Below are 12,924 nucleotides of genomic sequence, written 5' to 3' on the forward strand. Positions count from 1 at the left end.
CACCTTTCAGAAAAGCCTCTTGGTACCGAAGGTCCTTACTAACAGGTGTTCTGATAAGCCATGTTACTGTAAACACACACACACACACACACTAGATGTGGTGTTGAGTATGGTGTGAACCAGGATGTTATGTGAGGCCCTGGTGATTTATGGGGACCTACTTATCCTGTGTGTTTCAACATCTATACCTTTTAAAAAGGTAAATCTGAAATGTCAGCTTTGAGATTACTGTACTACAATATGAAATTTGAGATTACTACAATATGGTAATAAATGAAATAAATGAATAGTATTCAAGTACTTGATGAATTTGTAAATAGTCATTGAATAGTGTAAAAGAAACTTTGCAGTACATTTATAACACAACCAAACCACCACCATTCCCCCCATGTCATGGTCCAATTGTTTCACTGTAGACATTATCATAAGCGAAGAAGCTACACATCACCCAACCCTATAATGTACAGTGAATTATGAATGCAGCAATACCACCGTTTTTTCCCAATTATGTTTTCTCTTTGTTGATTTGCTAAGGGTATTCAGGTTAACTATTGAGCCTGCTGACACTATATTTATTCTTTGTTGCAGATGACCACTGAGAAGACTCCAACACTGTGTCCAGAAAAGGTAAACTTGTGATGCAAAAACCTATGGAAAGATTTTATTTACTCATGTAACTTTTTTAAACCCTAACCTGACTAATGCAAAATTTCAAAGACTTCTAGTTTAAGGCTAACCCTCGAGAAATGTGAAAATGGAAACACGTATGAATTAACCCATGGACATTTTTTTTTATCAATTACGATTAAGTAAGACACAGTATGGTTATTTAAAAGACTTTTGATGCTGGCCTTAAGATCTAACAGCTTGTAAAAGTTTTGAAATACAATTCCATTTTCAGCAGAATATTTAAAAATCGTATCATAGATAAATATAAATATCACTTCACAGATATTTATAGTAGTCTGTATCATTTGATATCATTCACAGTACAATTAATTGGTTTAATATTGAAATTTTTATTTTTTTTACAGTGCCAAAAACATCAACTGGTATGCGCAACAGTATCCTGCCTGGACAAATGTCTGGAGTGCACAGGATCTGTATCTGCATTTAAATGGCTTGGATATAAATGCACAGGTAGGGAATTTTATCAAACAGTGTGTCACGGGAGATCGCGGGCAGAGCGGCGATCGTGCGGGCAAGCGGGGAATCAGGAAGCAGGAAGGCAGAATACGGGGCAAACGGGGGTTTAATGGAGGAAAACGGAGCGAGTACAACGGGACGGGACACAGGCATTGACAACATCAATGACGGACGAAGGACTCAGGTAAGACACGGACTGAAATACACAGGACTGATTGAAAATAATCAGACACAGCTGGGTACAATCGGGAAAGAACACGTGGGTAATCCGGGGGCGTGGCACACACGAGGAGCCGACGAGCAGGGCATGACACAGTGCAAAGAACAATGGCAGGAAAAGTTTATAAGTCTTGCATGTTTTGTTTTATGTATTTATTACAAACCTTGAACCCAAGCAGATTTAAATGTTGGAAAATATTTTGTAATTCCCTAACAGACATTTTAGTGGTACTGTGGTGAGAAACTTTAAAAGATTAGCAGTTCTACATGTTTTATGTTTTGTTATAGCGTGTTCTGGGATCTGGCATAAATCTTGCTTCAAACAATTTATAGATAATCAACTCAAATGCTCATCTAGGGTGAGTAAATACGTGGTAAACACTTTCTGCTGTATGCTTTTTATATAATATAATATAATATAATATAATACATAATATAATATATAATGTGTGTGTTTTAAAAATATTTTACAGTTAAATAGTGCCTTCCATCACTTGTAAAAACATTCTCTATCACTGTTTTAGCAGGTATCGGATTCTTGTCGTTCTGAGGATGAGCTGTTTACAGACAAACAAGATTTAAAAGACAACGCATCAGATGAAGATAGGCTCACTGAATGTGATATGTTATCAGGGACTGATGAGGATTATGTACCAAATTCCGAGTCGGAAAGTGATAATGGTTCAGACATAAGCATCCAGCTTCCTAAGGAAGTTTCAGCTGAATTTGCTGTATCATCAGATGCTGCGGCAACATTGAATGCTGAAGATCCATCTCAGGAAATACCTGAGGTTGAGAAAGATGTGCCAGTACCAGCATCTCTGACAATGATTAGTAAAAATTATTGTTTTCTTTGTGGTAAGCCACAATCAAAAATAGCTCGGCACTTGAAAACACACAAGACACACTCTGAAATTGAACATGCGTTTTCATTCCCTGCACACTCAAAAGATTATTATTAGAAAAACTTAGAAATAAAGGAAATTATCAACATAATAGTGATGTTTTAATGAACACAACTGGATCACTCAAAGTGAGGAGGAAACCAAGGACTGGAACCAAGGAAATAACTGGAAAATTCATTCACTGCATGTACTGCAAAGGCATGTTTGTGCGGAAGGAGCTTTGGAGACATGTTCGCAGATGTCATTGTAAGCCGCAAGCAAAGGATGAGAACCCTGGTAGAACCAAAGTACTTGGTTTGGCGACACATGCAGAGTCTGCATACTCTCAGCAAATCTCAAGTGGAGTGTGGAAGCTGCTGGCTTCCATGAAACAAGATGAGATTGCTTCGACTGTGCGAAATGATTGTGTATCATTCAGCTTGCCCAGTTTCTCTATAACAAACATGGCCATGACCCTACAAAATATGAATATGTAAGACAGAAACTCGTTGGTCGTTTTTTGTTGATTCTACGAAAAGAATCGTCAATACACAGCATGGAGGAATCTGTTAAGCCAGCTAATTTTTATAGAGTTGTTCAAGCTGTTAAGAAAGTTTCGGGATATGATGAAGAGAAACACTGCTACCACACACCCAGCCTAGCTTTAAAATTAGGACATACATTGCAGAAAATAAGTGATATAATTCATTGTAGGGCCCTCATAGCAGAGGATGGTGAACTAGTAAAGTCCACTGAAATGTTAAAAAAGTTGTACTCCTGCAAGTGGTCTGAGCTGGTGTCACACACTGCACTGACCACATTAAATAATGCTAAGTACAACAAGCCTTTGACATTGCCCTTTACGGAAGATGTTAAACTTCTTCACAGACACCTTCAAAAATCTGCAAATGACGCCATTTGCAGCTTGAAAGAGGCAGCAACTCCTCAGAGCTATGCTGAACTTGCAAAGGTTACCCTTTCACAAATAATTGTTTTCAATAGAAGACGTTCTGGAGAAGTCTCTCGTTTTCACGAGAGAGACCAAACAGACCTCCATGAAGACATTGCTATGGGATTATCAGCGATTGAACAGAAGCTCTGCAACTATTTCAGCCGGATTGAGTTTGTGGGGAAAAGAGGCAGGAAAGTTGCTGTTCTACTTACACCAATCATGGTGGATGCCTTGTCACTATTGGTCAGTAAGAGACCTGAATGCAGTGTCTGTGATACAAATGTATTCTTGTTTGCAAGACCTAAATCACTGAGCTATTACAGAGGGCAGGACTGTTTACGCATCCATGCAAGTCGGTGTGGAGCAAAAAATCCTGAGCACCTCAGGTCGACCCAACTCCGAAAACATGTGGCTACACTGTCTCAAGTGCTCAATTTAAAAAACAATGAACTGGACCAACTCGCGGACTTCCTTGGTCATGACCTCCGTGTTCATCGCGATTTCTACAGGTTACCTGTTCCCACCACGCAACTGCCTAAAATTTCCAAACTACTTTTGACAATGGAAAAAGGGCAACTTTCCAGTGTGCAAGGGAAATCGCTTGATGAAATCGAAATAGATGGTTAGTATTAAAAATGCTACAATTTAAAGAGAAAAAAACACACACATTCATATCTCTTTAATAATATTTTCCAGGTGAAATTGAAGTAAGTGACTCTGAAGTTGATGACAAAGATGAAAGTGAAGCTGAGGACAGTGTGTCTGCAATAACACAGTCTGGCATCACTGAACCTATGGTTGATGCATCAGATTGTGATCGTATGACTGCTGTGCCTGAATCAGAAATGGATGACCATGTGTTTTGTGCCTCTGCGGATATTGGTAAGTTTTCCTAGAAAATGTTTAAATTTTATTTAACCTTTAAGGCCACGTATCATTAGAAATGATCTATGTCACAGTCAGTCATGACTTTAATAATACACAAACTTCCAATATCATATATAACATTTTTTATTCATTTACACTCAAGAATGGAAGTACGTCAAGCATTGTATTTAGTAACTATCCAACTATCTTTTAACAACAATATCATTAACAGCATAGTTTTGTAGGAAACACTGGTGTAAAATTCCTTGCAAGTGTGATGAGCAGCTGAAGGAAAACTTCTTGGCATGACATCAGTGTACTGTGGCATGACCATAGGAAGAAGCATGAACACCCCTCCTCGGGTCATGCCGGACCATCCCAGTTGGGTCTAGACTTATTTCAAAGCACAAGTTTTCTTTTGTATTCATTTCTATTGCTTTTGATTTGGATTATTGTCTGGTGGCATCTATAAAATCAACAGATCAATAATCTGACCCTGTTTAAAAGCCATTGTATGTAATTTACATATAAATATAATTATGAATTTATTATTTCCTCAACAAGCATCCGTACCTGGATTTTGCATTTTATAGCCATGCTTTAGGCATGGCCTAAAGCAAAATTTTCAGCCTTTGTATCCATTGGTCACAAAACACTCTCCCAGAAACATTGTAGAACATGTAGGTGGTTTTTTGCAAGCTTGAAACATGCAGCAGTGCAAGTGTCACACTAAGCAGCCCAGAGGCCTGTTTTAGTGGTTAGCTAGGTAATTTTAAGCTTAGTCTGACAAACGAGTAATAAGGAGACAGTGTAGTGTGTGACTAAAATAATCAGATCAAACCTCTTTTTAAAATTGAGGTTTAAATGTGTATGGAAAATTATGAGAGTTTGAATTTTATTTTGGAATTATATATTTTGCTTTTTGCAGGCATGGATTTGGTATCATCTACCAACATTAATGAGAGACCTACCATCCCTGAGGGTAAAAAATAAACTGCACCACACGCATGCGGCAAGAAACTAAAAAACCGGACATGCAGTTTAAGTCTCACATATCCACACATCTGCTCAGTTTATAATTTATATACGTTGTTAAATTTCACAAGATGCATAAAGGCCTTTTTTTAGTTGATAGTTCCAACCTAAAACTAACAGGCAGCCAATACAAAGAAGCCAAGATAGAAGTAATGTGCTCACATTTACGAGTCCTAGCCTAGCTGCTGCACTCGGACAAGCTGCAAGTCAGATAAAACGGATATATTCACTCCAAAGTGCAGCGAGTTACAGTAATCAAACTTAGATGATACAAAGACATTAATGCCTATTTCATAGTCATTAAAACAATCGAGAGTTAATCTTATTGGGCATTTTTAACTGGAAAAAAGTCCAAGTGGTCAGTTGCCCACAAATGCTGATACAGTACAGTTTAGTATAAATTCTTTATCTAGGATGATGCTATATGATATGTAGCATAGAGTAACAGGGTATACAGGTTTGTATTACTATAATAATGAGCTCCATATGTAGTAAGCACCTGGTGATGTTTAACACCATTCCTCACAGCCGCATGGCTGTTAGCTGTGCAATCACCATGTTTTCCAAATCAACTGAAACCTAGTAAATTCATTCATTCATCTAGTAAAGAACCAGAAATATTTTTGTGACTATTAAACAAGATGTTTTCAGGGGGTGATGCTGTTAAATTATGTTGATGGTCATTATCCACACTTGACTGAATTGTTCTGTTTAGTTATTACATTAGTTTAGTATATTAGTAGTAAAAGTATGATTTTTGTAACCTTTTTTGTATCTCTTTTAGGAAGTAATGCCAGTAAGGGCATTGATGTTTCAAAGAAGAAGAAGAAAGCATGGTCCAAAGCAGAGATTGCTGCTGTGATGAAGCATTTTAAAAATCATGAAACAAGAGGAAAGCTGGCAACTAAAAATGAATGCCTCCAGTGTAAACTGGCTGAGCATCCAGTTTTAGATGATAGAACAACTCAAAATATTAGAGACTTTGTTAGGAACAGGGGTATAACATTGAAAAGGCAGTCAGAGAAAAAAAATATAGATTATATGGGGACTTAATGCTAACAGCAATCGATATAGTGTTTAATTTGGCATCCTGTCAGCAATTTTACTGTACTGTAAGCATAATATAACATTTTGGTGATGTTTCCATCACTAACATTTTTTGGGAGATTAGTGATCTTTTGGGTACTGCCATGGTCATTAAGAGCTTTTTATTTTTAGGGACTACATTTCTGAGTGTTTTGTCAGCATTAACACAATGCTAACGTCCTTCAAGGGCTTATTGTGCCTTCAATAGGAAAGTAACTTATTTTTTAGGCTGTAAATTCTTAAAACTTCACAGTAAATTGCATTGTTGTACTGCCTTAGTCATTAAGAGCTTTCGATTTTTTTGGTACTACATTTCTGATATAAAGCGTTTTCAAGCAGAGCAGAGCATTTTTGTTAATGGTTTTAACTAAATTTTGTAATTCTGTACTTTTTTGTTAGAACATTCATATATTTGTTCTCTTGAAGGACTAGAGATCATTTAAAACATATTATGCCTTGTATAGGAAAGGAACTTATTTTTTTAGGCTGTAAATTTCTTAATACTCCATAGTAAATTGCATTGTTGTACTGCCTTAGTCATAAAGAGCTTTTCATTTTTCGGTACTACATATTGGAGTGCTTTATTTAAAGGATTTGCAAGCACTAAGCTAATATACTACATAAGTCAGTGTGATATATTTCTGTTGCTACATTAAGGCTTTTGTGTTTTAAGATTAGTTAACTTTTAATACTTGGATTCTTCAGTAAGAATATTTTTGTTAATGGTTTTAAGGCACTAAATTTTGTAATACTGTACCTGATAAATAAAGAATCCTTTATTTGGCATTTGGAGTATAGATACACCAAAGTTCTTCTCTTTGCCTACCCCGTCTTGCTTTCCATAGCTTGGGGGTCACAGCTCAGGGTCAACCAACATGCGCATCCCTGGAGCTGGGAGTTGAGGGCCTTATTCAAGGCCCACAGACATGTAACTGTTCTGTTGAGGTGCGAAGGTGCAACCTTCCGACCACTGGCACAGAGGCTAAGCCATTAACACAAAGCTAAAGTCAATGTGACATTTATTTTTTGGGCGAACATTTTCGTTCTCTTCAAGGACTAGAGACCAATTAAAACTTATTGTGCCTTGTATAAGAAAGCAGCATTTTTATTTTTAGGCTGTAAATTTCTTAATCCTTCATAGTAAATTGTATTGTAGCAACGAGAGTATTTTTCAGCATTTTCTTCGGTTATTAATCTTTTAATGCTGTGCTTTAACATGTTCTTGTGGATACAAAAGCTAAAAAGCAAAAGTCGAAGTACTCCTTTTTTAGTTTACTACATTAGTTACATTATTTTACTTCATGTAACTTAACCCTTTATAGGCACTAATTGAAATACTTGGAAATTCAAATTTTCAACTCTAGACTGTTATTGAGGATATTACTTTACTTTATTACTTCTGTGATAACGGGGAAGCAGATAGGACACAGACCCCAATATGCAGGAGACCAGGAGTTTATTACTGGATCTATAACAACCAACGCTAAAACGAGAGACAAGAGCCGATGTCGTGGGACAGTTCCAGAAGGTCGGTAGCCGATAGGATCAGTCTTTGGGAAATACGCCAGACAGGAAGACAGGCGGGCAGGAAAAGCGGGCGTGGTTGTCAGGGCAGGCAGGCATGGTAGGCAGGACAGGCAAGGAAGGTAGGATAGGCAAGCAGGAGAGAAAAGAGAGACAAAGATTAAGTGCTCGGTAATGTGCATGGAAGGCAACAATACTTCGTGAGGAGCGCGTAATGGAACATTTATTTAGGATTTTTTTTTCTTGTTAGGAACATTTTTCTTGTCTTCTTTCAGTTTTCACACATATCAAAGTCCAGTCCAGCAACAGCTTCATGGTACTTGATAAAGTAGCACACAACATTGGGGAACAAGTGGACCTTGCAGACCCTGTAGACTGCGTTTCACCTTGAGATGTTTCCCTTCCAGACTTAGTACTTGCAGGTCTGGCATTTGCTGTAGACAGAGGTATGGAATAGGGACAGGTCAAACTGTACAGAGCCGTCTGGGGCTTGCCTGCGGCGTCCCTGGACAGGTTTGGGGATATCAGCAGAGGTCCTGGGGCTGCCTGGAAATGCTGAGCTTCTTCAGGTGAGATGCATGATTGCTTCTGGCTGCTGGCACCCCTGATCTTGAAGTTCTTCAGTGACAGGTCATCCACAGCAAGAGCCTTGCAGTCCCACCTGTCACCGCAGTACTGGTAGACCAGGGGTGTGAAACCTGATCTATGGAGACCCATTGTGCGTGTAGGTTTTTGGGATGACCTCTCAATCAGCCAGTAATAAAGCAGTGGTTCCCCACCCCAGTCCTGGGGGCTTACTGTTATTGGCTGACTGAGGGGTAATCCCAAAAACCCGCCCCACACCAGATCTCCATGGATCAGGTTTCACACCCCAAAGGTATGGCTCCACCCCCATGTCTCTTGACAGCAGAGTGATGATCTTGTTGTCCTTCCTTCTGAGGGCCAGGATTCATCATCATCACTGGTGAAATATTGAGTAAGATTACAAGATTATAATACATTATTTGTGTAAAAAAATTCAAATAAAATCCCAAAGTATGGCTTACTAGACACATCAGGCATATGTCTAATAATGGACTTATGTCCTACTTGGGTGTATGGGGGGGGGGGAGGTCAAATATGGTCACAACAAAAATTCACTAATTTCTAGAAATCCTATGCATGTAACAGCTATATCAATATTTAGCTCAACTAATCAACCATATAATGTGAGTATCATCGACTTACCATTGTTAGTTTCGATGTTTGATGACTGTAGATGTGGGAGTAGGTAGGGGGCGCACAACCATTCTTCTGCTGATTGATCAGTGACATTGACTGATGTTTGCTGATGGACTGGGACAAATGTAGTTCCGCGACCTCAGGGCCAGGCATGGGGAGGTCATTTTGGATGTTTGTTGAAGTTCCCAAATACGGTTCTTCATCCAGTACGAAATACAGCCTTATTTAGTAAGAGAGTGTACGTTTCTGTAGTAATTCAAGTGCCTGTCCTCATAATGCCGTATCCTATCAGGTTTGTGTGTGTGCATATTAAGTGCCATTTAAATGGCCCTTTAAAGTCCTTCTAATGATTGTTTTGACCTTATAAGACATGTACATGTCACCAAGAGACAAGGGCTTGCAAACCACCATAACTTAAGGGTGATGTGTATAGGTCTGTGTAGGGTGTATAAGAAATCTAAAGTGAGCTTTCTGTAGCCCTGATTTTTTGAAGCAGTTATATCCATGTGTCACAGGTCTAGGAGCTGAGGAAAGGGTAGTCCCTGTAAACCACAGCGGGGCGGGTTTGAGAAAAATGTCCTTCTAAGCCACATAAACCCGTATGTGTGTCTGTGTGTGTAGGTTGTTCATCTTGCGTCCAAAGTAAAATAACACATTTTTGTTTGACTGTTTAACAAATACATCTAAAGTTTTTATACAGTTAAACATTAACAAAAGGCGTTAATGTCTTTTCTTTAAAATTTACAAGTCTATTTTGCGTGGTTTTTCACAATAAGACTCATGAACGACTAAGTTAATATGTTTTGGGTGTCTGTATACACATCGCGGTCCTATACTTTCACAGACCTAAAGTTAAACTCTAAAGCCCCTGACCACTGGTGTGTGTGTGTTTGTGCACATGAGCATGAACATACATTTACTGAAAAAACATATTTATTAAAATAACCAAGGCTTTATTCTGTCCAAAAAAAAAATTTTTAATAATGCCAGCAGATAAACGGGTCGTTATAGTCAATCTGTAGTCTCCCTGCATAGTGGATGACTACTGACACTGTTGAATTTGAACTATGTTTCATTAACTATCAAACAGGCTGCAGCTCCGTTACCGTTGTCAACTTAGCATTGTACTCCAGCAAGCATCTCGGATCAAGCTTGTAGATGATATAAGTTAGGGCCGTGGGCACCTTGTAGGATGTCTTTATTAAAATAACTATGACCTTATTCTTTAAAGTTTTTAATGTGTATTTGCAGCATGGTGCTAAATGCATCTTACTGGTTCCTATTAAAAGTAATTAAATAATCATGTACACCTTCTTTAAAATAACAATATCCTAAATTCTTACACTCTTGCCTGATTCCACAGTTCCTACCCCCCACTTATGTGTCCCCCACCCCACCCTTCCATGACTTGTGAGATAAGGAAAGCACACTTCTACCTGCCTGGTCGGTCATTTCCAGCCACTATTTAGGTTCTTCCTCAAATCTTGTTGCCTAAATGACTTATATTCCACTCATATTAATTTAAAATTTCGCTATAACAAAACAATCCTTATACATTTTAATAAAAAACATGAACAATATATGTTTAGTGTTTTTTTGACTGAGCAAACTCTGTTTGTGTTTTTGTGTGTGTGTCCGATACAACTGTAGTTTGTATTTAAACATTTACACTTTAAACATTAACAAAAACAGTTAATATCTTTTCTTTAGAATTTACAAGTCTATTTCTGTCTGTTTTTCACGATAAGTTAGTAAACGACTAAGTTAGGGTGCTTTGGGGTTTGGTCACACATTGCGATCAGCAACCTAAAGTTAAACTCTAAAGCCCCCCCCGACCTCCGGGATGTGTGTGTTTGTGTGCATGCGCGTGAATAAACATTTACTGGAAAACGTATTTATTAAAATTACTAAGACTTTATTCTGTCAAAGTTTTTAAAAATGTGTTTTGATGCATGTCACTAAATGCTGCTTAATAGTACCTAACCGGGATTGCTCCCCCCAGAGACAGTTGCTAGTCCATATCATTTCGCACTTAAAACATGACAGGGCTTTTGGCGTTGGAAAATAACGCATTTACTTAAAATAACACATTGACAAACACGACAAATGTTTTTTATCCCTTAAATTATTAAAATAACTAAGGTATTAGTCTAACAAAGTTTTTTTTATGTTTTTGAAGTACGTAGCTAAATACCGCTCACTAGTTCCTGCATCTATTAAATTAATGAGCTGGGTGTATTTTACTGAAAATAAAACTAACAAAATACAACTAAATTATTTTATTAATTAAATCTTATTGGCTTAAAACTTTATACTAATTTGTCATACGCCCATTTAAGCTAGGGCACTTTACCCTGCTGATTAAGCAAATGAAGTTAGATACTTCATCCAGCCCCCAAGACCACAGCGGGGCGTCCGGGGCTATACTAGAGTCCCAGAGCTGTGGTGTTAGACATCGACTTTTATTTCAGTTAGACATATATTATTTTATACTATTTACGAATAAAACAGATTAACAAATAGACGTAATGTGCTTTCAGCAGAATGCTGTCTGTCTGCCTCTCACACTCAGGACCATAAGAACATAAGAACATAAGAACTATACAAACGAGAGGAGGCCATTCGGCCCATCAAGCTCGCTTGGGGAGAACTAATCTAATAGCTCAGAGTCGTTAAAATCTTATCTAGTGTTATGTATGAACCTTGAATATATGTTGTAAAAGGTTTCTACCAGTAGATGGCACCATGTAAATCTGCGTGTGTTGGTTGGAGCGTTCTGTTGTTCAATAAAGGGAGCGCGCAAATGAAGCGCGTAAAAAGAGTTGTCTCCGACCTTTATCTGTGTAGCTCGTTATGTAATGCAAGTGTGCATATGGATACATAAAGGGAGCAACATAACATAAATTGGCGACGAGTCCTGTAGTCCAGACGACTTATTATCGAATTTGGACAAAAGGAAAACGAACAACCACGTTGTAAAAGTATAGCTAGCGAACTAGTATTCTGACAAGAGAAGGAGTCTCTTCCTCCAACGGATAGTGCTACAGTGCGTATAACTGAGGGAAGTCGCATCATGGCAGGAGTGATCGGGCATATGGATCCTTTTGAGGAGACTGGTGAGCAATGGGGAACGTATATTGAACGTTTTGAACACTACGTTTCGGCTAATGACATTACAGCCGTAAGGAAAGTGGCTGTGCTGTGTAGTGTGATGGGACCAAAAACGTATGGACTACTCCGCAGTTTGGTGGCTCCTACGAAACCTGGTACTATGATATATGAGGATATTGTTGCTGTGTTGCAAGCCCATTTTGCTCCGAAACCGCTCGTCATAGCTGAGAGATTCCGGTTTCATAAGCGAAATCAAGGGGAAGGAGAAACTGTTGCACAGTATGTCGCGGTGCTTAAGAGACTGTCTGAACATTGTGAGTTTGGTGGCTACTTGGAAGACGCATTAAGAGACAGATTTGTTTGTGGATTAAAATGTGAAATGGTGCAGAAGAGGCTTTTGACGGAGAGAGATCTCACGTTCCAGAAAGCAGTCGATTATGCCGTGTCAGCAGAGACTGCAGCACGTGACGTACAGCAGTTGAGCAGTTCTCTTAAAGTGAATGCAGTGCTCTCACAAAAGGGTGAGAGTTGTCGTCGCTGCGGGACAACAAACAATACTGATCATGACTGCTGGTTCAGAGACCGGGACTGTCACCAGTGTGGGAGGAAAGGCCACTTGAAGCGAATGTGTCGGAGTAAAACCAAAAATAGATAAGGCAGAGAACATAAACAAGAAGAGGGGAAGCCTGAACAGAAAGGCAATGCAATTAAACACGGTGTGAAAGACAAAAAGAAGAAAATTCATTATGTGGAAGCAAATGAAAATGAAAGTGAACAAACTAAATCAGACACTGATAGTGAGTTGGGATTATATACCTTGTCCCAAAAAGGGAAATATTCACGTATAACAGTAATGCCTTTAATTAATGGAAAGAAAAT

General features: G+C 38.5%; 1 long non-coding RNA gene across 1 annotated transcript; it reads left to right on the plus strand.

The window, feature by feature from the left end:
* Positions 1–586: 586 nt before the first annotated feature.
* Positions 587–1,992, plus strand: LOC125723205 (uncharacterized). Its single transcript, XR_007386813.1, has 4 exons — positions 587–627; positions 1,035–1,140; positions 1,654–1,724; positions 1,893–1,992. It is a non-coding gene; the product is annotated as an uncharacterized LOC125723205 (long non-coding RNA).
* The last annotated feature ends 10,932 nt before the right edge of the window (positions 1,993–12,924 follow it).

This window comes from Brienomyrus brachyistius, unplaced genomic scaffold, assembly GCF_023856365.1.
Source record: "Brienomyrus brachyistius isolate T26 unplaced genomic scaffold, BBRACH_0.4 scaffold46, whole genome shotgun sequence".
Taxonomy (NCBI): domain Eukaryota; kingdom Metazoa; phylum Chordata; class Actinopteri; order Osteoglossiformes; family Mormyridae; genus Brienomyrus; species Brienomyrus brachyistius.